Here is a 27,177-nt window from a genome sequence, read left to right on the forward strand (position 1 = left end):
ATCCTATGGATTTTCATGTGCCAACCCCACATCCCATAAGCCAATCCCTTGACTCTTTTCATTTGGAGAATCCTGATACAGTTGCTATCCAGCATGTTTTTTTAAGAAGTTACCACTACTTACACATAAATGGAATGATAAACCATACACACAGATTGGAAGAATTAATATTAAAATGTGGATACTACCCAAAGCCATCTAGAGATTCAGTGCAATCCCTATCAAAATACCAATAGTACTTTTGACAGAACTAGATTGAAGTATCCTGAACTTTGTATGGAACCACAAAATACCCCAAATAGCTAAAGCAATATGACAAAGAAGAACAAAGCTGAAGGCATCACAGTCCCAGAGTTCAAGATAAATTGCAAAGCCATCATAATCAGGGCAGCATGACCTTGACACAGAAACACACACTCTTTTTTTTTTAATTTAATTTAATTCTTTCAGTGTTCCAAGATTCATTGTTTATGCACCACACCCAGTGCTCAATGCAATACATGCCATCCTTAATACCCACCACCAGGCTCACTCAACCCCCAACCTCCTCCCCTCCAAAACCTTTAGTTTGTTTCTCAGAGTCCACAGTCTCTCATGGTTTGCCTCCCTCTCCAATTTCCCCCAAATCCATTCTCCTCCCCTTCTCCCAATGTACTCTCTGTTATTCCTTATGCTCCACAAGTAAGTGAATCCATGATAACTGACTCTCTCTGCTTGACTAATTTATTCAGCATAATCTCCTCCAGTCCCATCCATGTTGATAAAAAGTTGGGTATTCATTCTTTCTGATGGAGGCATAATACTCCATAGTGTATGTGTGTGTGTGTGTGTGTGTGTGTGTGTGTGTGTGTGTGAGAGAAAGAGACAGAAAGGGATGAAGGCAGAATGGACGTTGCACAGGGATGACAACTCCCGAGGCCGCAGTGAGCCAGGCTGGCACACGGGGACGCATGGGGCTCTGGCCAAGTACATTTATACGCACACATCTATTTTTGAAGGATAGACCAACAACCTGGTTCAAGACCTCATGATTTCTGTTGCTTTATCCACTGCCCCCAGCTCAGCTGCAGGGAACACAGGCTCCAGAGGCGTCTACTCTCAGTACAAGCGCACAGACATCAGAAAACACAACCCGTACCTTTGAAGAAGCCGCCAGAGCTTTTCCTTCCAAAGCATAAACTCCGTCACAAAGCGAGGCATCCGTTCTGGGCTTGCTGACATGTGTGTGGGGCTGCCTGATGCCAGTGCCAGAGAGGCCTGATCTCAGAAGATGCCCCGCGGCCCATGGAGGACAGGAGGCCCCACATGGCAGAAAGAGCCGCCATAGCCAAAGAGATGGGGCGTCCGGACACGTCATGTCACCCTTGAGGTGTCCATCCGGGCCTGCGAGAGGAGACACAAGCCTGGCCAGGCTCTGCACCATTATGGGGACATGGGGTGCCAGGGGGGCAGTGAGCGGCTCTTGTCTGCCACACATCCCCTGAGGTGGAGAGCTCCACAGGGTCAGCAGCCAGTCTAGAAAGATGAACCCCTTCCTACGTGTTAGTGCTTCCAAATTGTTTGACTCTGCAAGAAAAGGTTATAAAAACATCACACTGCTTGCCCACGAGGCTGCAAAGTGATCAGAACAAGCTAGTTAGGTGACGTACCCTGACGATAACACGCGCGAGCTCTGACAGGACAGGGACCCATGTCGAGGTCCCAGTGCACCCGTTTCCCAGCTATGTCACTTGCTGAGTTTCTGGAACTTTACAAGCCCAGGCTGGCCCATCTGTGAAGTGCGTCAAAACCAGCGCCTGCCTCACAAGGCGCTAAGTGGCTTGCCACATCAACCCTCTGGCCACATGCTAAGCTCTCAGAACCAATGGCATCACTGGTGCTGCTGAGCACCTCCTCCTGACACGTGGGATTCACCTTCCACGCGAGCACCAGAACACCCTGGACGATCCCGAGTGTGCACAGAAGTGTGGGTACTGGGCTCACATGGCCACGCCCAGGTTCTCACTTATTTACTTAATGTGCATCTGCACAGAATTCCAAGAAGAACGATAACAGTGGCCCTGGAGGGAACACCCAGCATGTGCCACAAGCCTCCCTAAATGTGTGATGTCCATGCTGGATTCTCATGGTGTCAGGAGGAGCGATGACCATCTGCCCCATGTGACAGGTGAGGGAACAGGGCTGACAGAGCTAAGTGATGCACCCCATGGCAAAGCCATCGTGTGGGAACCTACGATGTGAGCCCAAACAGTCAGACGTCAGTCCACGCTCTTGCTAAACATTGCACGCTGCCTCCCGACCCACTTGGGGACCCCATCTCCTGGCTGTTGGTGGGTGTGGAGAAGGCTTGGGGTGGGGACCACAGCCGACGCACTGGTGTGTCCCGGGGAGCCCCAAAACGGGAGGGAACCACTTTCCTGGCACAGCCAACCAGACCCAGGCGCTCAGGGGGCAGATCACCCCTACATTTAAAAGCCCCTGAAGGCTCCATGCTTTCCAGCACCATGCAGTGGATTTCCCTGGGACATCAAGAAAAATCAGACTGTGTGCTAAGAAAGATGGGAAACTGAAGGGGGAACCAGATGACAGAGGGCAAGGGGCAGAGTCCCTGGGGATGACAACGGGTGCCCCGTGACAGCATGACTCCTCCTTTCAAAGACCGCATATGATTCCAGTAAGGCTGAGGAAACAGCAACATCTGATGCATCTGGATAATCTTCCATGAATCCTTGCCTGGTACCCCGAACCATCGTTCAACCTGGCCCCATTTCTATCAAGTCTCGAAACACAAAAATCCTTCAATCGGCGCTGTGCCTCTTGGTTCTGAATCACAGTTTTGGCATCTTTGCCCAGTTAGCAGTTCAAGATCCCACGAGTGCTTCCACCAGATACTTTACAGGGAGAGCAGACATGCGAGGATTATTAAACACATACACATGGTGTACATACATGTGTACATGTGCATGTGTACACACACACATGCACGCAGCCATGCATGCACACACTCGCACACCAAAACCTCAGAGGAAAGGCCACTGTGGCCTTTGTGGCAGCGGTCACTCTGGCCATAGCCCTTGCTGGCGGAGGACGAGGCTACACTCCAGTTCTATGTTCCAACCTTAGCTACCAGCTACTAACACTAGGGTCTGTTTCATTTGCTCCCTGCAGATCCTCCAGACTCCACAGAAACAGCTCTCAAAGCTTCAAAATGAAGCTTATCGGAAGGTAACCGATTGAAAAACATTTAAACAAAACTTGTCAAAATCTTGAAACAGGCATCTTGGACTGATAGAATCGTAATCATGACACCGTCCACCCAATCTAGTTCTGGCTTTCTGAGCAACGAGACACCCCCAGGCCCAGAGGAGCCTCTTTCCTTATGGCCCAGGCTCACCTCTACCTGCCTGCACTTCTGGACATGGGGGACACCGCATCCCTGCAGGTGAGGGTCCCCAGAGTTAACAGGTGAAAGTACTGGGTGCTCAGTTATATTTGAATTGAGAATTTAACAAATGAGTTAAGTCCCATGCAATATTGAGAGTACGCTCAAATTAAGAAATGATTTGTCATTTATCTGAAATTCAGCTTTTACCAGGCATACCGTGTCTTACCTGCCACATGCACTGGAGGCCCAACCCCAGGGACCTGGGACGGGTGGGGGCCGGACTCACGAGGGCATGCCTGCTGCTGTCCCAGGGGCCCCCACTTGCCCTTCCCCCAGCACTGCTTTAGGACGCCCCCCTGGCCTCTTTTGGCTGTCAGCACTCCACACAACCCATGGTCCAGCGGCGTCTTCCCTGCTGCATGCACACCCTTGAAAGAACGTCATGTGGTCGTGTCTTGTTTCCAGGAAAAGCTCCAGGGGCCTCCTAACTGGAGCCTGCTTTTGTTTTCCTCTTCCCCCTCGTAGACCCGTCCTGCACGCTGTGCTCAGAGGCCCACACGCAAATCAGTGTGTGTGCTTCAGTCATAATTTCAAGACCCGCATGAAACTGAGAGCTGAACCAGTATGCCCACCTTCGCTAGCAGGAAACCCCTCAGACCCCGACCTGCTGCTGTCCCTGGATGCCCTGTCCCCTCACTACTGCGAACCACTGCTCAGGGTAATGACACACATTCGAGGAGAACAGGAAGAAAGGAGCCCTCAGCTCCAGGCTTCCCAGCGTGTGCCAGCCACGGCTCAAGCCCAGCCATAAAATGCAAAGGAACAGGGAGAAGCACGGACAACACAATAAAGCAAGGAGAAAATGAATGACGCCATAATACTGTCTGTTTTCATTTCGTGCAGAGAAAATTAATTTTTTAGGACATTTCACTTAACTTGGCAATATTTTACGGTTTAACCTCTGATGCCTGAAGCGCCTCTCTTTCCTGCCCTTCAGCCTCAGACGGGGGAAGCCCGATTTACAACTAGCTGTAGGTCCTGCCTCTTGGGGGATGACCAGCCTCATGGCCCAGCTCAGGGCCGTGTGCACTCAAAGGAAGGGGAGTTGCGCTGACCAGGATTCCCAGCTCATTACCTCCTGCAGGAGCACCCGCTGTAACTGGGAGTCACCCTCCTGAAGAGTGGACACATTACTTTCCAGAGCAAGGAACCGGCGTGGGCTGGTCTACCAGATGAGGCTGTGTAGGCACTCGAGGTGCTTGGCCCCCTCCAACTTGTACCCAGGGCAGCAGTGGTAGGACATGACATCCCCACGGGGAAGGAGGTCTGCAACTCGGAGATGTTCGCGTAGCCATTGGAAGAGGCAAGAGGTCTCAGGCAGCCTGTGGCGAGGAAAAGAGGAGGGACGGTCACACTTGGTCCCCTCTGCACCAACGAGACCCGCAAAACCCTGGCCCCCTGCCCGCCTCCAAGGGCTCTTCAGCCAGACGCCCGTAACCACTTTCCTGTTCGATTCATGTCGCAGAATTTGGCGTTATGCTTGCAAACCACACAGAGAGGCCCAGGGGAAGAGGGAGGAATTGAGGGGGGTACAGCTGGGATCAGGGAGCCCCAGACACACCTCAGAATCATCCGGGAACCTTTAAGCATCACAATCCTGGCTGCGAGCCCTAGGTCTATGCACAGCCAGGGCACCCCAAATTTTTTAAATCTCCCCAGGTGATGCTAACATGCTCCTGGGGGTGAGAAGCACTGAGGTGCTGTGCAGCAAACATACACCCCAACTGTTTCAACAATGGGGACACCTGGGGGGGTCTGAGGAGGTGGCAGCAAAAACACCCTTCCCCTGCTTGGACTGTGAGGCAGGGGCCTGCGGACCCCGTGTGATGCTACGTGAAGATCAATTTGCATTTTAGGTGCACTTGACATGGTTCTCAGCCTTGAGAACTACCCAGAAAAAGGGTGTCTCAGAATACACCCCTCTCGGCCCCCTCCCAAGGAGCTCCTGGTCAGGGTCTGCGCAGAGCCCAAGGACATGCACGGCAGGCATGGGGCTGGGTGTCGCAAGCCCCCACAGCACACCCAGAATTCTCCATGCTGTCTGTGTTCCCACACTTCTGCTTCTGCCAAACGGAAGCTGCTTTTCCGTGTTGAAACCTGTGCCTGGGGAACATTCCCAGGGGCACAGAATCCCGTTCTGTGTGGCCCCCGCTGCGATCCTGGCATTTCCTGTCGGGGTCAGTGGTCTCACTAGAGGAAATAATGACTCTGCAGAGCTGGGGCTCTTCCCGCGGAGAACTAATTGTGTGTGAAGTAAATAACGTATAATGGAAATCCTGACTCTCCCTTCCAGTCGCCGAGCACGGATCACAGCATGCCCATGGCAGCAGGTGTCTGAGCTCTGCTCCCGAGCTGGCTTGCTTTGACATTCTGAGCCTCGAACGGCTTCATGCTCCGCCGACTGCCCTGGTCAGTGAGCTGGTACGTGGGATCGATGTTTCGGCGTGAGACCAGAGAGGCCAGGGCAGCCCTGGCATGCAGAACTTAGGGAAATGCTCCCTTTGGGGCCGACAGTGTCCCGTGCCACAGAGATCCACGGGCCTACTACCACCCAGGCCACATCTGAGACACGTGGCCACATCCTTTCTACACGGCCTGGAAGGATTTACCCGTTGAGCTGAACATGAACTGTGTTCACAGGAAAAGTGAAGTGTCGGGGAGGAGGGGGAGATTGGGACTCAGGAATAAACAGAATCCGTGACTGAGAAAAGTAAGACAAGCACGTCAACATGAACAACTGACCGTATCAGAGTCCCTAAGTGCTGTTCAAATGAGCTGGCACAAGGGACAGTGCCTGCGGCTCCTCCCAAGAAGGAGTGTCATTCCTGGCCACTCCCACAGAGAAGCTGGAGTCCCCTGAATATAAAACAGACAGACCCACAGTGAACAGCAGGTGCGTCTGGACACTGCTCTCCAAAACACAAAGTTCCCAAGGAAAACATGGCCTTGGAACATGCCCGCCTGCTTGCCTGCCCCAAAAGAAGCCAGAAGGGGTTGTAACTGCAGTAGTAAACCAGGGAAAGAGAGACATGCTCCTTGGCTGGGGACAGCCCAACCCAAGCATGGCAGCAGACACCAGGCTTTGACACAATAGCTTGGTGCAACCTGTATTTACACTTCCAGGCAATGGCGAGCCGGCTTGTCAGGCTCTCTCCCCCGGATCTGGGAGTGCAAAGAAAAGCCACAGGACGAGACGTCATGCTAAGGGCCAGTCATGCTCCCTGTGGCGCTCCGAGGTGTCAGGCCATCTAATGCCGCCAGACCCCTCACGCCCATGCCATGTTGGGCAGTCACTGCTTGGGCAGCCAGGCCCCTACCTGCCTCTGCATGGAGATGAGTTCAGGGCACAGAGCAGGGGACATGCCCTGAGGGAGGGTGGTGTGGGTGACGGTGCTATCCGGGGAAGGGCACCTTCCGAGAGCAGCCAGCCGGCTCTGGGCGACGCTCTGAGATGCAAGCGCAGGGTGGTGGACAGAGCAGAGCAGGAGGCCACACCTGAGCCCCTGATGAGGATGCCACCCTCGGGCATTTCTTAAGAAATAATAGGGACCAAAAGAACTCGTAAATAGGTGCACGGAATTTGCAAGACCTAAGAGGGAGAAACCTCTAGAAAGGGCAGGAGAACAGGGGACAGTGGGGGATGCAGGATTCATGAAGGCAGAGGGGGCTGGCGTCCGAGGGAGCGTTCTTGGCCCCGGGAAGGAAAGGGACCAGTCGTTGGTAATGTTCACGTGAATATTCAGCCCAACCTCAGATCACGATAACAACTCTCCACAGCCTCCCGAGAAGTGCCCCCAGAGCACATATATCCCTGGAAATGTCATCTGTGCAGGCTACGTGGCACAGGGAGTTTGAGCAGAGAAGCTCACAAAGGGGTGGCCTGGCCGCCCTTGGTCCTCCCGATCCAGAGCCTCTGTTTCTGCCAAGGGCCATGTAGGACTCTTAAGCCCTCACAGAAGGAAATAATTCATTTCCGACCCCGGGGCAAGCAGAGTAATATCAGAGCCTGCCAGCCATGACCTAGAGCCAAGCGCTAGCATTTGTCTCGACCGGAACACGCCAAAACACCGGCGCAAACAAGCCTCCTCCCCGAAGAATGAATTATGCACTGGCTTTCAAGTCACATGTCAAGAAAATAAAATCAGAATTAATGTGCACGGAAGGACTTATTTTCACAAACAGTGTCCTCCGTGTTGGCCCAGGCAAATGTTAAAAAGGCAAGAGGATTCTTATTTACTGGGTAGTTTGGATAAAATCTGAATTTGATTATTTTTCTGCTCCTCATGCATTATAAAAATGGATAACGTTAAGAAAAAATAGCCTCTGTAAAGATGCGTCTTTAATCTACCCTCACCACCACTGAAATAAGTATAAACATTCTGCTGTTTTCATTAAAAATGCCATAGTTCATCATCGTGCTCACAGCCTGGTGACAAAATGCCTATTTCTTAAAAGACTTTTGGTTCTCGGTGTGAAGGAGAAGTCAACATGCTCAAGAACAAGGGCTCTTCTGGTCTGGGCTCTCACGGTGGGCACGAGGGGCTGGTGGGGACCGCAGGGAGGGTGTGCGGATGCCAAGGCCAGAGCCGGTGGGCCCTGCTTCCCTCCACGTCCCAGTGGAGAGACGCGCACGTGTTCCCAGCCCGCGCCCCTACCTTGACAGAGCGGCAGGTTGTCCCACGTCCCGTCATCACGGCACAGAGAAACCATGTTGTACAGATCAGGGTAGCGGATCTTGAATCCCTCGTGACAGGTGACGATCAGCTTGTCTCCGTGTCTGTATGTCCTGTTATGAATCTCAGCATCGTCGATTTGAGGGATACGGCAAACTGCAAAGGTGTAAAATGGACACGTTATTTTTTTAAATTTCAGCCTGTTGTGCTTCCCAGCTTGGCACAAAGCTCTTCTTTTCGGACCTGGCTTCAGGCTTCCCTGTGATAAAAGGCCCTCGCACAGGGACTGCTAGCCCCTGGTCTGGAGGGGACTGAGGACAAGATGTCCCAATCCAGCCATGAAAGGAGCTTCACCTCCAGCCTGGAACCCTTCACACCTCGCAGTGGAGCCTCAGGCTATTTTGGAACTAAGAGAGGAAGGACAGAGCTGGGGGCTCACAATGACCTGCTAAGTGGTCCCACCCAGCCTACCGCCTCTGCCTTGGGGCAGAAGAAAAAAAAGGCCTTGCAGAACAGTGGGGGACAAGCTGGGGCCACACCGGCCGGCACCTCCCTTCTACCGGATCTGCTCCACGTGGGTAATAACATGGAAGCACATGCAACCACCAACACCACACAGCCCCCCACAGGTAGGTGACCTGCTTCCTGGAAGCAGGTGGGAGCAGAATACAGACTCGGAAAGGGTCTGTAGCCCAGCATCAGGGGCGCAGGAACAGGAAGTCCACACAGAACGTGATTGAGAGATAAAATACAGTGGATAAATTATAACCCTCCACTTCGAACACGGTCTCCTCCCAATTCCGCGTGTGTCCCCACATAACCTTGGGCAGCCATCCCCGGAGGCGTACAGAGGGGTTGCGCTCCAAGCTTCGCAAGTTTTAAAAATGAAGCAAAATCCAAGAACAGCATTTCGACAATCACAGAAACTTTCTCCAAGAGTATCTCAATGCTGTAAGACTTTGTTTCTCAGCCACTCCCGAAAGCCTTCTGAATCAGCCATATGGTTGGAATGGTGGGAGACTTGACCATGAACTATTGGCTCTGAGGCCTGAGCCCAGGAGTCCTGAGGCTGCGGAGGGAAGGGACCCAAGCAGCCCATGGCCGGGAACACAGGTGGGTTTAAAAAGCACATCCCAGGAGTTTTGATGTAGGGTTGGGGCTGGGTTTACAGGGACCAATGAAGAATCTGACAACAGACTCTAGAAAACAGGATGACCTCTTCCCGGGGTCATTCAAAGTCAAAGCTTGGGTGTGGCATCTGCCTTCATCTCCAGATTAGCTGGAGAGCAGGGACTGCACCCCTGCATTCTCCCACATGCCCTTGGCACTCCGGGACTCCACACGTGGCTGGCAAAGAAATGTCAAGGAAGTGCGGCCATGGAGCCCCGGGACAACCCCATCAAACCTCTGTCTGCAAATTTCAGCAGGAAGCGTCCTTGATGGAAAACTGTTGTGGTTCTAGTTCGACCTCTTATTTTTGAGTTTCAAACTGTGGAAAGGGGTTTCCAACCTCTCACGTTTAACCAAAAATTTTTCTACCAGAATAGACAAATTCCCCCAAAGTCAATGCCAAAATGATCCTGACTGGAGTCACAAGGCAAGTGACAACTTGGCACCACTGCTGCCTTCTTAATGGAAACGGGAAATCACGTTTCTCAGTAGTGCTAACGCAGGCATTACTCAGAGCAAATAAAAACACCTTTATCCAGGCGCCCCTCTGTAAAACCCCAGCTGCCAACTAACCCCATGGTGCTGATTTACGCGACAAAGCCACTGTTCCCCTGACTGGCTTCCGACTTCTCCGGGAGCTGACCCAGGTCCTTAGCAGGCAGCCAGCGTCAGTGAGTAAAGCCAGTGGACAGAAGGGACACTGCGGCCCGTGAGTGTGTGGTCACTGGCTGTGCAGAAGCAGCAGTCACTCACACAGAGTGCCCTGAACTCCTGACCAGATGCCTCTGTCCACAGCCAGGAGCTGGGGGCCACCACGGGGCACATGGCCCAAGGATCCCAGGGCACTATGGCCTCCCAAGTTCTGCTCATGATGGAGTCACCATGGGGACTGGCTGCTATGGAACAGAGACTCGCACTGACCAGGGAGCTGGGAGCAGGCACCGGAGCTATGGCCAGGAGGCCAGGAGGGCTGTGGCCCAGATAAAGGACAGAACAAAACAGACCAGCAGTAGCTTCACAGAAGTCGGCCCCCCAAAGCTGAGCTATGATCCTACCCTTGGCGTCTGGCGCCTGAGCCCCCCACCAGAGGAGGGGAGATAGGAAGACGAGCCTGGCCCAGCCAGGCCATCCTTAGCCGGACGTGACTATGCACTTCATGTCTATGGAAACAGAGAAGCCAGGATCTTTAGTGCCCCAAAACAAATACATATAATCTTCATCAGTTCTGAAGTTTCAAACAGAAATAAGAGAAATTTCCTACAGTATGAGTGCATCCCGTCAGCTGGAAGAATGTTTAAAAGCCGCTCCAAAAATGCCGTTACCAAGGATGACAGATAAAGCTCCATCGGTATCTGACTCTGGCAGGAGTGGGGATGTGATCAAACCCGACACAGACAGACACAAACGGGCACTTTGGGGATACAGCTGAGAGGGTGCAAAGCTTCCACTTTGAGACATCCTTTCTCCCCAGACCACTGCATCGCTGCATCTGAGTCCTGCTCGTGTAATAGGGGATTTAATAGAAACAAGTCAAAGAGGGGATATTAAGGTGATATTACACAGTTATACCTAAGAACAAATTATTCAATGACATTAGTTAGCATAGAGCAGAGTCCTAAGGAGCAGAAAAGGCAAAGTTCTAAGATACATACCACGACCAATATTTACTGGCCTTTTTAAATGCCAGTTATATGTGAACATGAACCTGATTCCTTCAAGTGCCAACTCTGACACCCATTCTCCCTAAAAAGTGTTTCCAGGAACATAACTACGTAATCGACCCTGGAGCATTCATATCCACACAGGAAAGGTGCTGGAAGCCTCGCTGTAAAGGATGGTGTTGGGTTTTGTTTACCCCTGCATTTATAACACCCGGTATTCATCCATCCAACCATCCATCTGTCCACTGGTGACTCGCTGAGCACCCAGCTGCAAGCGCTGGGCATGGAGAGTTAGGAATCCTACCCTCGCTGCATGGAGAAGGCCGCTAACAAGTTAGTAAATCTGCGAGGTAGAGACTAACATGCAGTGATTGCCGCTCGCATGAGGAGGAACAGGTGCTGAGGTCACAGGGACCTACCAGGGGCCCCTGGAATCCGGGTGCATGGGACAGGCACCCTGAGGAGATAATGTTTATGATGCAGGGCCACATGGCAAGGTGGCCTTATCGAGCAGATCTGGGAGAAGACAGCTTTAGGCAGAGGGAGAGTAAGTGCAAAAGCCAGGAGAACACGAGTGTCCTTAAAAACACACAGGAGGAGGGGACGCCTGGGTGGCTCAGTGGGTTAAGCCGCTGCCTTCGGCTCAGGTCATGATCTCAGGGTCCTAGGATGGATTACCGCATCGGGCTCTGCTCAGCGGGGAGCCTGCTTCCTTCTCTCTCTCTCTGCCTGCCTCTCCATCTACTTGTGATTTCTCTCTGTCAAATAAATAAATAAAAAATCTTAAAAAAAAAACACACACAGGAGGGGGACACCTGGCTGGCTCAGTCCCAGGGTCCTGGGATCAAGTCCCGCATCGGTCTCCTGGCTCAGTACAGTGTCTAATTCTCCCTCTGCTCCTGCACGCTCTCTCTCTGACATATAAATAATAAATAAAATCTTTTAAACACACACACACACACACACACACACACACACACACACAGGAGGGTCCATGTGTCTGAGACACAGTGAGCAAGGGGAAATGAAGGCCTTCTAAGTTGGGGCATACTTCATTAGGTAGTTAGGACAGGACTGGCAAGAGGTTGTCTTTTAGATAAGCTGTTTCCCAGGATGATAAAACAATAGAAGGCCTTTGTCTCCAGGCAATATTCGCGGAGCCTGCGTGTTTTACTATTGCTGATATGTTCCTGAGCCTGTCTGGGTTTTAAATGCTGAGTATCTTGGGCCAAAGGATTTATCACGGAAGTTGATCTACAAAACCAAATAAACTTTTCATTAACTGAAACCTTATGGAAACCACAGCCTGCATGGGCTGCGCATAGCAGAAAATATTCATTTATTCTAAAATCCTTTTCAAAATTTGTTTTGATTTTTCAAGAGAAAGCTTGTGTAACCTGCAAGGCTGCAAAGTTAAAGAGGAAAAACCACATGCCTGTCTCAATAAATATAGAGAAGCATCTGTATCAAGGGACACAGACTCCTACCTGCAACACAGGGAGCCACCTTCCCTACACAGCATCCACCCGAGGCCCATAGCACCCGTTCTGAATGGTGACGCTGACCATTGTTAATTGAAGGATACTTGACCAACCATGCCCTCTTGCTATTAGGCATAACCACGGTGATTCCATATTTCAGAACTTCCGACAGTGCCGCCAGGGGTGTCCCCGTCTGTCCCCACACACCGTGGTCACAGTACCACAGACAGTACTCCCGGGCGCATGTTCCTTCCTGCGACCCACCTCACAGCTGGAGCTCTCTCAGCCCTGCTCAGCCACCACTCCCATGTTCGTTCCAACGCTTCTCTTACTTGTTCATTTGTTTTGTTGTTGAGATTCCACCTGTCACACACACACCTGTCCTTCTCTGTGTGATATAGTTCACTTTACTTCTTTGTTTTAATTTTGACTCTTTTAGAAAAAGACCTCAAAAATAAAAGCAGAGACCATGCATGCTCTCAGCTTGGGGAAGCCTTTGCCTATGCTCAGTGACAGTCGAGTTCGGTGCTTCGAAGACTTCCATAAACACGGTCTATGCTAATTCCGAAAAACAGTGAGCTGTCAAGGTCAGGAAAGCTCCATACACACACGGTCAGGGGTGGTGGGGAGAGACGGAGCCCTTGCCCGCACCGGCACTGCCTCCCTTGCATCAGCCCAACCTGCCGCGGAGACAGTCAGCCCCCTGCCCGCCGCCAGGTAACCTCTGAGCAGTGTTCTAAACTCACACACACCCACGCAGCATGAAGCACACAGAGCAGACACGGCCACGCTTGCCAGAGGTAGGCAGATAACGCGCCATGACGAGAGACCATAGGGTAACTGCTGGAAACAAATGCCCACTGTGCCGCCCTGTCACCCTATCAAAACCCGCCTGGAACAGACGCGACAGTGACTGAGTGGATCTCCCGAGTACCACACGTTCCTGCCTCCACGGGCAAGTCTGCTTTCTCAGGTGCCGGGGCTGGGAGTGCGCGGCTGGCTAGGGACGCAGCAGTGAGCACCCCTGGTGTGACCTGAGCTGCTCTCCTGCCTCGACAGAAACCAGGACCTGGGTCGTCATTGAGGTTGAGGAGGGACACGGTGACTTGTGACACCGAGCCTCCTTTGCGCCCAACCTGGCCACAATGCTCTCCTGCCAGCATGTGGGGTGGGCCCCTGGGCTGGCGCGGCTGGTCCCCACAGCCCCACGAGCAGCCTCCACGGACGAGGGGGGCACTTTACTTTCTTGTTCACAGAAGGGCTTATCACTGGGGATCCAGCCGAGGGTTTCATTGAGATGTCTCACACACAGCCTCTTTGTAGGGCCCTGGAGCGTGAACCCGTCTTGGCAGTGAAACTGGGTAACAGACCTTTCAAGGAAAAGCCCTTCACCGGGTGTCCTGAAGCCATTCTCAGGGACACCGGAAGGTCATCGAACCCTACATTGACAGAGAGAAGAAAAGGAGCCTCTAAATATGTGCTTCCGAGGTTGGGGCCCTAGGATGAAGCAAGGATCCACTCACTAATCCTGAGACGTGCACGCCCCAAAAGCTCCCCCATGCTCCAGATGTCCAGATCTTTCCGCACAATGCCTGAGACCTGGATTCCTCTGCGGTCCCTCCCCACCCCCCTTTACTAGTTTTCCACTCATGTCTCTCCTTGTTCCCCTTCACTCTCTAAACAGCAATATTTTAAATGGGAAATGGTTTATCCATAGCAATCAATAGCTGCTTTTCCACCAATTATCACTTATTTATATATGAACAGTAGTTCAGCTGGGAAACATAGGAGTCTGCCCTTTCACAGGGGCACATGAGCAAGCTCTCTGAGAAAACCGGAAGGGACAGCAATCAGCTCCCAAATGCAGCCAGGACTCCCTCCCTCCCTCTCCTCCACCAAGGCAGACAGAGCTCCCTCCCCCAGATCCCAAAACACAGAGGGTCAGCCACGGATGGGGACCAAGGCTCTGCATTTTCTTTCAGCCAGCTCCCACTTCCCACGGATGCACTCGACTGCATTCCCCTGTAAATCAGACATGGAGATACAAAGCCATCCCCCAGAAGCACCCCTGACGGGACCCTCTGTGCCCCAGCCCGGCCCCCATACACCCGCACAGCAGTGCAGGAACTCAGCCCCTCCAGAGGTAAGAGAAAGTGAACTTCCCGACAGACCCGTCCCTCTGCCAGACTAGCCTGTTCCTCAGACATTTCACACTCACAAGGAGGATGGGTGGGGGGGGGCAACCTGCCCCGGCTTCTATCTGACAGCTGACACCTGGTCCCTGTCCACTGAGGGTTCCGACACCATGCACAGGCCCACAAACACGCGCTCAGCTCAGAAGTGCCCTCTCCCTCTCTCTGGCTCGCCCGCGGCCCAAGTGAGGGTAATGGGCCCGCTCATTTTGCCCCATTCCAAGGAGCCTGGCTGCGGGCCGCTGGGCAGCTCCAGGCACCATGGGGCTGTGCATGCCCCCTGGGCGCGCCGCGCGCAGGCATCGGAGAAACGCCGGGGGTCCCGGCGGAGGGTGGTCTCCTGTTGGCGCCCACCCCCGCGCCGTGGACCCTGAGGTCACTCACCGCCCGTAAGCTGTGCGGGGCCGAAGCACAGAGCCAGCTGGATCTACAGGACCACGGCCAGCAGCCTGCGAGGGGGCAGCGGCTGCTGCTGCATCTCCAGAAATCCGTCTCCCGGGCTCCGGTTCATTCCATGATGCATCTTTCGTCCAGGCACCGCACCCGGCTCACAGGCGCCTGCAATCAGGAGCGGACGCGGCGGTGCCTGAGCCGCGGGGCCGCGAGGCAGCGGGGCCTCCCCTCCTCCATCCCCCTCCCTGCGGGAACCCCCCTCCCGGCACCCACTGGCATCACCACCCACCCCCCTACCCGCCGCGCGCAACCCGCGGCAGCGCCCCGAGGCGCCGCGCGGGTGGACGGCGGGGGAGGGGCGGCCTGGCCGGGATTGCGCCGGAACCTTGGCCACTAAGTCCGAAGCATCCCCGCGTCTCCTGCTGGACCCGCACTTTTGCCGGGGCCTATGCGTTTTCACTCTCGGGCACCTCGCGGCGTGGCAGCGGGTCCCCGCGCGCGACCTACCCCACCTCCGGGCTCTCAGTCGTGCACCGAGGTCGCGGGGGTTCCCGGCGCGGCGGACCCTCCCTGGCCCGCGGGCTCCCGCGCTTACCTACGGGGCTTCTCTGGCAGCTTCCTTCCCGCCTCTGCCGCCTCCCTGCGCCGCTCTGACCCGCATCTGTGCGCGACCTCTGCGCCGCCACCATGCTAGCCAGAGGGAAGCCTGGGCAGCGCCAGACCCCCGCCCGCGCCCCCCCTCGGGTTCCCGCGGCACCGGGACCAATCAGAATCCCGCGCGCCTGCACCTGCCTGCCCCGCGGCCAGGCGGCCTCCAACCCACGCGGCGGGCCCGCGACATGTCAGCCCTCGGTCCCCGCGAAGGTTCCGCGCGTCCCTTTGGGGCCCGAGTGGCGACCGAAGCGGCTGAAACCCTCCCCATCCCAGGGCATCCCAGCGTTTGCCCTCAGGATCCGCGGGTACTCCGATCCGAGGCCTGTGCCTTGGAACTGCCCTGGCCTCTCCCAGCGTCTGCGCCGCTTGCGCGGGTGTCCCGCGGGGGGCCTGTGCGGGGTGGGGGTGCGGTCCTTGCAGCTGAAGAAGCCTGGGTACCCGGGAAAGGGAGGCCTCTGGAGGGGTGGGGCCTCAACCCGAGGGGTTCGGGTGTTGGCTCCCAGTCCTCAGGGGGTAGCCTGAGCCTCCACGTGGTTCTTGGAGCAGAACCCCACACCCGCATAGGGGTGGCCCACTCCCCCGACCCCTTTCTCCTCCGCCCACCGTTCCGCCCGAGGCTGGTCTCCCTCTAGTTGAAGGGTGAACTAAGGAGGTGGTGCAGGCAGGCGGCAATTCACTTCCGGGGCTCCCCGTTTTGCCGCTGCAGTTTGCGCCCTGAAAACCATTTTCCTGATACCAACAGCAAATCATCCCGATTCTATCGGGTTTGGATTTATTTCTTTGTTTAGGCTTTATCAAATTGAGATGGCCGCTTTGCACACCGTAGGTTTGACACTTTGGCACAAGTTAATTCCTGCTAATACGGTCTCACTTTGGGGGTTCTGGAATCTGAGTTGGGCACCATTCCACATTTCGGAGGTCCTATAACTGACCTCTGCCGTTTGAATATTTACTCCCATTTTTTTCCCCCTCAGTAAGCCATCCAATCAGCAAAGCTGAGAAATAGTTGACCATGCACGTTTTTACCGTAGTAAGAGGTCTACATGTATGTATATTCTACTGAACTCTGTTCTTCAACCAATGCGCAACCCATTTGTACAGACACCATCAGGATCAAAAGGAACACACACGTTTTTCTGTCCAAACACGGCATCTAGGCTGGAGTCCCCTGACATTTCTAATAAGCGGTCATTCCGCCTCATGGAATACTTCCTGAGGGAGCCTGGTCCATTCGCCAACACCTCTCTTAGAAAAGCCTCTCCAGCAAATATAGTTTCTGACCCACACATGATGCAACAGAGAAGTTATTCTGAATAATTTGCTTCCGTTCATGCAACATGAGAAAAACAAACATTAGGGTGGCCACCGCAACACCCCAGCTGTGAGTTTTCTATAGGACCTTTTGTGTTGGTCTGCTAAAACAGCCCTAACCACGTAGCCCTTGTGGGGTCATGAACAAGACAGGTCTATCTTCTCAGTTTTGGAGGCCAGCCACTCAAGATCAAGGTGTCAGCACGTTTGGTTTCTCCTGAGGCCTGTCTCCCCAGCATGAGGGGAGTGGCTTTGTGCCCATGTCACTGACTGACCACAGTGCAGTGGCCCGACTTCAACTCTGCGGTCCCTGTGCTATTTTCCCTCACTTTTCCCTTCCATCCCCCAGCCTCTCCCTGCCCACTATGAGACATTTTTCAAAACGTAGTGAATCTCTTTTGGGGGGAAAAATTATGATTTCACTTTCAGTGGCCAGCAGTATTTCCCTCAGGATGTGTTAGTTGAGCACCAGCTGTGAACAGGATGAGAAAGTGATCACAGAACACAAAACTTCTGTGACCTTTGAGAACTTACGTTCCGGTGAAGGAAGACACAAGAAGCCAACAAAGGAAAGCACTGGGTCTGTCTGGAGCTGTTAAGTGCTGGGCAGAATAATAAATATGTAATATGATAGATATATAATAAATATAAACCATAAATTGGGGAATGGGTGGAGGATGGATGGAGGTGAAGTCCAGGCTAAGTCAGTGTAATGAAGCGATCCAGTACACAGTCACTTGGACTGGTTACTCTTCTCTCTCAGCATCTCTGCTCCACAGTCACTCAGGTGCCCCGGTACCTTCTGCATCGTTGCTCTGCCCTCCCCCTAAGATAACGTCTTCGTGCGTATAGCTGTAGCCGGATCCCTGGCATGTCCAGGTTCCAGCCTGAGGAAAGTGGTCAAGAAGGGAAGCCTAAGGCCAACGATCCGTCACCTATGCGGAAGAAATGGATGGAGGAGATGGAAGGATGGCATGGACCTGGTTGGAGGGGTCGAGGCTAGAACCGGGAGGAAGCGATGAAGGAAGGAGGAGGCCCAGCCCCATTTGTGCCCTCCTGCCCATGCTCCCACACACCCCAGAAGCAGAGCTAACTCTGGAGCAGCACAGAGGGGCCAACCAGATCCCCTCAGACGGCACAGTGGCTGCCCTGACCTCCCATTTGACCATGTCCTCTGTGAAAAGGACACCTACCTCAGACACATTTCTATAGAACTAAGAGCACCCAAAAGTCACCCCCTGTTAGAAAACCAAAGAAAGCCAAAATGGGTCCCTAGGATGAAGCAAGTATCCGCTCACTAATCCTGAGACGTGCACGCCCCAAAAGCTCCCCCATGCTCCAGATGTCCAGATCTTTCCGCACAATGCCTGAGACCTGGATTCCTCTGCGGTCCCTCCCCACCCCCCTTTACTAGTTTTCCACTCATGTCTCTCCTTGTTGCCCTTCACTCTCTGAACAGCAATATTTTAAATGGGAAATGGTTTATCCATAGCAATCAATACCTGCTTTTCCACCAATTATCACTTATTTATATATGAACAGTAGTTCAGCTGGGAAACATAGGAGTCTGCCCTTTCACAGGGGCACATGAGCAAGCTCTCTCAGAAATCCGGAAGGGACAGCAATCAGCTCCCAAATGCAGCCAGGACTCCCTCCCTCCCTCTCCTCCACCAAGGCAGACAGAGCTCCCTCCCCCAGATCCCAAAACACAGAGGGTCAGCCACGGATGGGGACCAAGGCTCTGCATTTTCTTTCAGCCAGCTCCCACTTCCCACGGATGCACTCGACTGCATTCCCCTGTAAATCAGACATGGAGATACAAAGCCATCCCACAGAAGCACCACTGACGGGACCCTCTGTGCCCCAGCCCGGCCCCCATACACCCGCACAGCAGTGCAGGAACTCAGCACCTCCAGAGGTAAGAGAAAGTGAACTTCCCGACAGACCCGTCCCTCTGCCAGACTAGCCAGTTCCTCACACATTTCACACTCACAAGGACGATGGGTGGGGGGGGGCAACCTGCGCCGGCTTCTATCTGACAGCTGACACCTGGTCCCTGTCCACTGAGGGTTCTGACACCATGCACAGGCCCACAAACACGCGCTCAGCTCAGAAGTGCCCTCTCCGTCTCACTGGCTCGCCAGCGGCCCAAGTGAGGGTAATGGGCCCGCTCATTTTGCCCCATTCGGAGGAGCCTGGCTGCGGGCCGCTGGGCAGCTCCAGGCACCATGGGGCTGTGCATGCACCCTGGGCGCGCCGCGCGCAGGCATGGGAGAAACGACGGGGGTCCCGGCGGAGGGTGGTCTCCTGTTGGCGCCCACCCCCGCGCCGTGGACCCTGAGGTCACTCACCGCCCGTAAGCTGTGCGGGGCCGAAGCACAGAGCCAGCTGGATCTACAGGACCACGGCCAGCAGCGTGCGAGGGGGCAGCGGCTGCTGCTGCTGCTGCTTCTCCAGAAATCCGTCTCCCGGGCTCCGGTTCATTCCATGATGCATCTTTCGTCCAGGCACCGCACCCGGCTCACAGGCGCCTGCAATCAGGAGCGGACGCGGCGGTGCCTGAGCCGCGGGGCCGCGGGGCAGCGGGGCCTCCCCTCCTCCATCCCCCTCCCTGCGGGAACCCCCCTCCCGGCCCCCACTGGCATCACCACCCACCCCCCTACCCGCCGCGCGCAACCCGCGGCAGCGCCCCGAGGCGCGCCGCGCGGGTGGACGGCGGGGGAGGGGCGGCCTGGCCGGGATTGCGCCGGAACCTTGGCCACTAAGTCCGAAGCATCCCCGCGTCTCCTGCTGGACCCGCACTTTTGCCGGGGCCTATGCGTTTTCACTCTCGGGCACCTCGCGGCGTGGCAGCGGGTCCCCTCGCGACCTACCCCACCTCCGGGCTCTCGGTCGTGCCCCGAAATCGCGGGGGTTCCCGGCGCGGCGGACCCTCCCTGGCCCGCGGGCTCCCGCGCATACCTACGGGGCTTCTCTGGCAGCTTCCTTCCCGCCTCTGCCGCCTCCCTGCGCCGCTCTGACCCGCATCTGTGCGCGACCTCTGCGCCGCCACCGCGCTAGCCAGAGGGAAGCCTCGGCAGCGCCAGACCCCCGTCCGCGCCCCGCCTCAGGCTCCCGCGGCACAGGGACCAATCAGAATCCCGCGCGCCTGCACCTGCCTGCCCCGCGGCCAGGCGGCCTCCAACCCATGCGGCGGGCCCGCGACATGTCAGCCCTCGGTCCCCGCGAAGGTTCCGCGCGTCCCTTTGGGGCCCGAGTGGCGACCGAAGCGGCTGAGACCCTCCCCATCCCAGGGCATCCCAGCGTTTGCCCTTCAGGATCCGCGGGTACTCCGATCCGAGGCCTGTGCCTTGGAACTGCCCTGGCCTCTCCCAGCGTCTGCGCCGCTTGCGCGGGTGTCCCGCGGGGGGCCTGTGCGGGGTGGGGGTGCGATCCTTGCAGCTGAAGAAGCCTGGGTACCCGGGAAAGGGAGGCCTCTGGAGGGGTGGGGCCTCAACCCGAGGGGTTCGGGTGTTGGCTCCCAGTCCTCAGGGGGTAGCCTGAGCCTCCACGTGGTTCTTGGAGCACAACCCGGCACCCGCATAGGGGTGGCCCACTCCCCCGACCCCTTTCTCCTCCGCCCACCGTTCCGCCCGAGGCTGGTCTCCCTCTAGTTGAAGGGTGAACTAAGGAGGTGGTGCAGGCAGGCGGCAATTCACTTCCGGGGCTCCCCGTTTTGCTGCTGCAGTTTGCGCCCTGAAAACCATTTTCCTGATACCAACAGCAAATCATCCCGATTCTATCGGGTTTGGATTTATTTCTTTGTTTAGGCTTTATCAAATTGAGATGGCCGCTTTGCACACCGTAGGTTTGACACTTTGGCACAAGTTAATTCCTGCTAATACGGTCTCACTTTGGGGGTTCTGGAATCTGAGTTGGGCACCATTCCACCTTTGAATATTTACTCCCATTTTTTTCCCCCTCAGTAAGCCATCAAATCAGCAAAGCTGAGAAATAGTTGATCATGCACGTTTTTACCGTAGTAAGAGGTCTACATGTATGTATATTCTACTGAACTCTGTTCTTCAACCAATGCGCAACCCATTTGTACAGACACCATCAGGATCAAAAGGAACACACACGTTTTTCTGTCCAAACACGGGATCTAGGCTGGAGTCCCCTGACATTTCTAATAAGCGGTCATTCCGCCTCATGGAATACTTCCTGAGGGAGCCTGGTCCATTCGCCAACACCTCTCTTAGAAAAGCCTCTCCAGCAAATATAGTTTCTGACCCACACATGATGCAACAGAGAAGTTATTCTGAATAATTTGCTTCCGTTCATGCAACATAAGAAAAGCCAACATGAGGGTGGCCACCGCAACACCCCAGCTGTGAGTTTTCTATAGGACCTTTTGTGTTGGTCTGCTAAAACAGCCCTAACCACGTAGCCCTTGCGGGGTCATGACCAAGACAGGTCTATCTTCTCAGTTTTGGAGGCCAGCCACTCAAGATCAAGGTGTCAGCACGTTTGGTTTCTCCTGAGGCCTGTCTCCCCAGCATGAGGGGAGTGGCTTTGTGCCCATGTCACTGACTGACCACAGTGCAGTGGCCCGACTTCAACTCTGCGGTCCCTGTGCTATTTTCCCTCACTTTTCCCTTCCATCCCCCAGCCTCTCCCTGCCCACTATGAGACATTTTTCAAAACGTAGTGAATCTCTTTTGGGGGGAAAAATTATGATTTCACTTTCAGTGGCCAGCAGTATTTCCCTCAGGATGTGTTAGTTGAGCACCAGCTGTGAACAGGATGAGAAAGTGATCACAGAACACAAAACTTCTGTGACCTTTGAGAACTTACGTTCCGGTGAAGGAAGACACAAGAAGCCAACAAAGGAAAGCACTGGGTCTGTCTGGAGCTGTTAAGTGCTGGGCAGAATAATAAATATGTAATATGATAGATATATAATAAATATAAATCATAAATTGGGGAATGGGTGGAGGATGGATGGAGGTGAAGTCCAGGCTAAGTCAGTGTAATGAAGCGATCCAGTACACAGTCACTTGGACTGGTTACTCTTCTCTCTCAGCATCTCTGCTCCACAGTCACTCAGGTGCCCCGATACCTTCTGCATCGTTGCTCTGCCCTCCCCCTAAGATAACGTCTTCGTGCATATAGCTGTAGCCGGATCCCTGGCATGTCCAGGTTCCAGCCTGAGGAAAGTGGTCAAGAAGGGAAGCCTAAGGCCAACGATCCGTCACCTATGCGGAAGAAATGGATGGAGGAGATGGAAGGATGGCATGGACCTGGTTGGAGGGGTCGAAGCTAGAACCGGGAGGAAGCGATGAAGGAAGGAGGAGGCCCAGCCCCATTTGTGCCCTCCTGCCCATGCTCCCACACACCCCAGAAGAAGAGCTAACTCTGGAGCAGCACAGAGGGGCCAACCAGATCCCCTCAGACGGCACAGTGGCTGCCCTGACCTCCCATTTGACCATGTCCTCTGTGAAAAGGACACCTACCTCAGACACATTTCTATAGAACTAAGAGCACCCAAAAGTCACCCCCTGTTAGAAAACCAAAGAAAGCCAAAATGGGTCCCTAGGATGAAGCAAGTATCCGCTCACTAATCCTGAGACGTGCACGCCCCAAAAGCTCCCCCATGCTCCAGATGTCCAGATCTTTCCGCACAATGCCTGAGACCTGGATTCCTCTGCGGTCCCTCCCCACCCCCCTTTACTAGTTTTCCACTCATGTCTCTCCTTGTTCCCCTTCACTCTCTGAACAGCAATATTTTAAATGGGAAATGGTTTATCCATAGCAATCAATAGCTGCTTTTCCACCAATTATCACTTATTTATATATGAACAGTAGTTCAGCTGGGAAACATAGGAGTCTGCCCTTTCACAGGGGCACATGAGCAAGCTCTCTCAGAAATCCGGAAGGGACAGCAATCAGCTCCCAAATGCAGCCAGGACTCCCTCCCTCCCTCTCCTCCACCAAGGCAGACAGAGCTCCCTCCCCCAGATCCCAAAACACAGAGGGTCAGCCACGGATGGGGACCAAGGCTCTGCATTTTCTTTCAGCCAGCTCCCACTTCCCACGGATGCACTCGACTGCATTCCCCTGGAAATCAGACATGGAGATACAAAGCCATCCCCCAGAAGCACCCCTGACGGGACCCTCTGTGCCCCAGCCCGGCCCCCATACACCCGCACAGCAGTGCAGGAACTCAGCACCTCCAGAGGTAAGAGAAAGTGAACTTCCCGACAGACCCGTCCCTCTGCCAGACTAGCCTGTTCCTCAGACATTTCACACTCACAAGGAGGATGGGTGGGGGGTGGGGCAACCTGCGCCGGCTTCTATCTGACAGCTGACACCTGGTCCCTGTCCACTGAGGGTTCCGACACCATGCACAGGCCCACAAACACGCGCTCAGCTCAGAAGTGCCCTCTCCCTCTCTCTGGCTCGCCCGCGGCCCAAGTGAGGGTAATGGGCCCGCTCATTTTGCCCCATTCGGAGGAGCCTGGCTGCGGGCCGCTGGGCAGCTCCAGGCACCATGGGGCTGTGCATGCACCCTGGGCGCGCCGCGCGCAGGCATCGGAGAAACGCCGGGGGTCCCGGCGGAGGGTGGTCTCCTGTTGGCGCCCACCCCCGCGCCGTGGACCCTGAGGTCACTCACCGCCTGTAAGCTGTGCGGGGCCGAAGCACAGAGCCAGCTGGATCTACAGGACCACGGCCAGCAGCCTGCGAGGGGGCAGCGGCTGCTGCTGCTGCTGCTTCTCCAGAAATCCGTCTCCCGGGCTCCGGTTCATTCCATGATGCATCTTTCGTCCAGGCACCGCACCCGGCTCACAGGCGCCTGCAATCAGGAGCGGACGCGGCGGTGCCTGAGCCGCGGGGCCGCGGGGCAGCGGGGCCTCCCCTCCTCCATCCCCCTCCCTGCGGGAACCCCCCTCCCGGCCCCCACTGGCATCCCCACCCACCCCCCTACCCGCCGCGCGCAACCCGCGGCAGCGCCCCGAGGCGCGCCGCGCGGGTGGACGGCGGGGGAGGGGCGGCCTGGCCGGGATTGCGCCGGAACCTTGGCCACTAAGTCCGAAGCATCCCCGCGTCTCCTGCTGGACCCGCACTTTTGCCGGGGCCTATGCGTTTTCACTCTCGGGCACCTCGCGGCGTGGCAGCGGGTCCCCTCGCGACCTACCCCACCTCCGGGCTCTCGGTCGTGCCCCGAAATCGCGGGGGTTCCCGGCGCGGCGGACCCTCCCTGGCCCGCGGGCTCCCGCGCTTACCTACGGGGCTTCTCTGGCAGCTTCCTTCCCGCCTCTGCCGCCTCCCTGCGCCGCTCTGACCCGCATCTGTGCGCGACCTCTGCGCCGCCACCGCGCTAGCCAGAGGGAAGCCTCGGCAGCGCCAGACCCCCGTCCGCGCCCCGCCTCAGGCTCCCGCGGCACAGGGACCAATCAGAATCCCGCGCGCCTGCACCTGCCTGCCCCGCGGCCAGGCGGCCTCCAACCCATGCGGCGGGCCCGCGACATGTCAGCCCTCGGTCCCCGCGAAGGTTCCGCGCGTCCCTTTGGGGCCCGAGTGGCGACCGAAGCGGCTGAGACCCTCCCCATCCCAGGGCATCCCAGCGTTTGCCCTTCAGGATCCGCGGGTACTCCGATCCGAGGCCTGTGCCTTGGAACTGCCCTGGCCTCTCCCAGCGTCTGCGCCGCTTGCGCGGGTGTCCCGCGGGGGGCCTGTGCGGGGTGGGGGTGCGATCCTTGCAGCTGAAGAAGCCTGGGTACCCGGGAAAGGGAGGCCTCTGGAGGGGTGGGGCCTCAACCCGAGGGGTTCGGGTGTTGGCTCCCAGTCCTCAGGGGGTAGCCTGAGCCTCCACGTGGTTCTTGGAGCACAACCCGGCACCCGCATAGGGGTGGCCCACTCCCCCGACCCCTTTCTCCTCCGCCCACCGTTCCGCCCGAGGCTGGTCTCCCTCTAGTTGAAGGGTGAACTAAGGAGGTGGTGCAGGCAGGCGGCAATTCACTTCCGGGGCTCCCCGTTTTGCTGCTGCAGTTTGCGCCCTGAAAACCATTTTCCTGATACCAACAGCAAATCATCCCGATTCTATCGGGTTTGGATTTATTTCTTTGTTTAGGCTTTATCAAATTGAGATGGCCGCTTTGCACACCGTAGGTTTGACACTTTGGCACAAGTTAATTCCTGCTAATACGGTCTCACTTTGGGGGTTCTGGAATCTGAGTTGGGCACCATTCCACCTTTGAATATTTACTCCCATTTTTTTCCCCCTCAGTAAGCCATCAAATCAGCAAAGCTGAGAAATAGTTGATCATGCACGTTTTTACCGTAGTAAGAGGTCTAGATGTATGTATATTCTACTGAACTCTGTTCTTCAACCAATGGGCAACCCATTTGTACAGACACCATCAGGATCAAAAGGAACACACACGTTTTTCTGTCCAAACACGGGATCTAGGCTGGAGTCCCCTGACATTTCTAATAAGCGGTCATTCCGCCTCATGGAATACTTCCTGAGGGAGCCTGGTCCATTCGCCAACACCTCTCTTAGAAAAGCCTCTCCAGCAAATATAGTTTCTGACCCACACATGATGCAACAGAGAAGTTATTCTGAATAATTTGCTTCCGTTCATGCAACATAAGAAAAGCCAACATGAGGGTGGCCACCGCAACACCCCAGCTGTGAGTTTTCTATAGGACCTTTTGTGTTGGTCTGCTAAAACAGCCCTAACCACGTAGCCCTTGCGGGGTCATGACCAAGACAGGTCTATCTTCTCAGTTTTGGAGGCCAGCCACTCAAGATCAAGGTGTCAGCACGTTTGGTTTCTCCTGAGGCCTGTCTCCCCAGCATGAGGGGAGTGGCTTTGTGCCCATGTCACTGACTGACCACAGTGCAGTGGCCCGACTTCAACTCTGCGGTCCCTGTGCTATTTTCCCTCACTTTTCCCTTCCATCCCCCAGCCTCTCCCTGCCCACTATGAGACATTTTTCAAAACGTAGTGAATCTCTTTTGGGGGGAAAAATTATGATTTCACTTTCAGTGGCCAGCAGTATTTCCCTCAGGATGTGTTAGTTGAGCACCAGCTGTGAACAGGATGAGAAAGTGATCACAGAACACAAAACTTCTGTGCCCTTTGAGAACTTACGTTCCAGTGAAGGAAGACACAAGAAGCCAACAAAGGAAAGCACTGGGTCTGTCTGGAGCTGTTAAGTGCTGGGCAGAATAATAAATATGTAATATGATAGATATATAATAAATATAAACCATAAATTGGGGAATGGGTGGAGGATGGATGGAGGTGAACTCCAGGCTAAGTCAGTGTAATGAAGCGATCCAGTACACAGTCACTTGGACTGGTTACTCTTCTCTCTCAGCATATCTGCTCCACAGTCACTCAGGTGCCCCGATACCTTCTGCATCGTTGCTCTGCCCTCCCCCTAAGATAACGTCTTCGTGCATATAGCTGTAGCCGGATCCCTGGCATGTCCAGGTTCCACCCTGAGGAAAGTGGTCAAGAAGGGAAGCCTAAGGCCAACGATCCGTCACCTATGCGGAAGAAATGGATGGAGGAGATGGAAGGATGGCATGGACCTGGTTGGAGGGGTCGAGGCTAGAACCGGGAGGAAGCGATGAAGGAAGGAGGAGGCCCAGCCCCATTTGTGCCCTCCTGCCCATGCTCCCACACACCCCAGAAGCAGAGCTAACTCTGGAGCAGCACACAGGGGCCAACCAGATCCCCTCAGACGGCACAGTGGCTGCCCTGACCTCCCATTTGACCATGTCCTCTGTGAAAAGGACACCTACCTCAGACACATTTCTATAGAACTAAGAGCACCCAAAAGTCACCCCCTGTTAGAAAACCAAAGAAAGCCAAAATGGGTCCCTAGGATGAAGCAAGTATCCGCTCACTAATCCTGAGACGTGCACGCCCCAAAAGCTCCCCCATGCTCCAGATGTCCAGATCTTTCCGCACAATGCCTGAGACCTGGATTCCTCTGCGGTCCCTCCCCACCCCCCTTTACTAGTTTTCCACTCATGTCTCTCCTTGTTGCCCTTCACTCTCCGAACAGCAATATTTTAAATGGGAAATGGTTTATCCATAGCAATCAATACCTGCTTTTCCACCAATTATCACTTATTTATATATGAACAGTAGTTCAGCTGGGAAACATAGGAGTCTGCCCTTTCACAGGGGCACATGA

The 27,177-nt window shown here is 55.0% G+C and overlaps 1 pseudogene across 1 annotated transcript; it reads right to left on the reverse strand.

The window, feature by feature from the left end:
• Window positions 1-1,353: 1,353 nt before the first annotated feature.
• Window positions 1,354-23,780, reverse strand: LOC309857684 (sushi domain-containing protein 4-like; annotated as a pseudogene). Its single transcript has 5 exons — window positions 23,636-23,780; window positions 13,673-13,869; window positions 8,101-8,274; window positions 4,521-4,767; window positions 1,354-1,383 (listed from the first exon to the last, which is right to left on the reverse strand). The product of its transcript is annotated as a sushi domain-containing protein 4-like (transcript).
• Window positions 23,781-27,177: the final 3,397 nt, after the last annotated feature.

The sequence above is a fragment of the Mustela nivalis genome (assembly GCF_964662115.1).
Source record: "Mustela nivalis genome assembly, contig: HAP1_SCAFFOLD_1085, whole genome shotgun sequence".
Lineage (NCBI taxonomy): Eukaryota > Metazoa > Chordata > Mammalia > Carnivora > Mustelidae > Mustela > Mustela nivalis.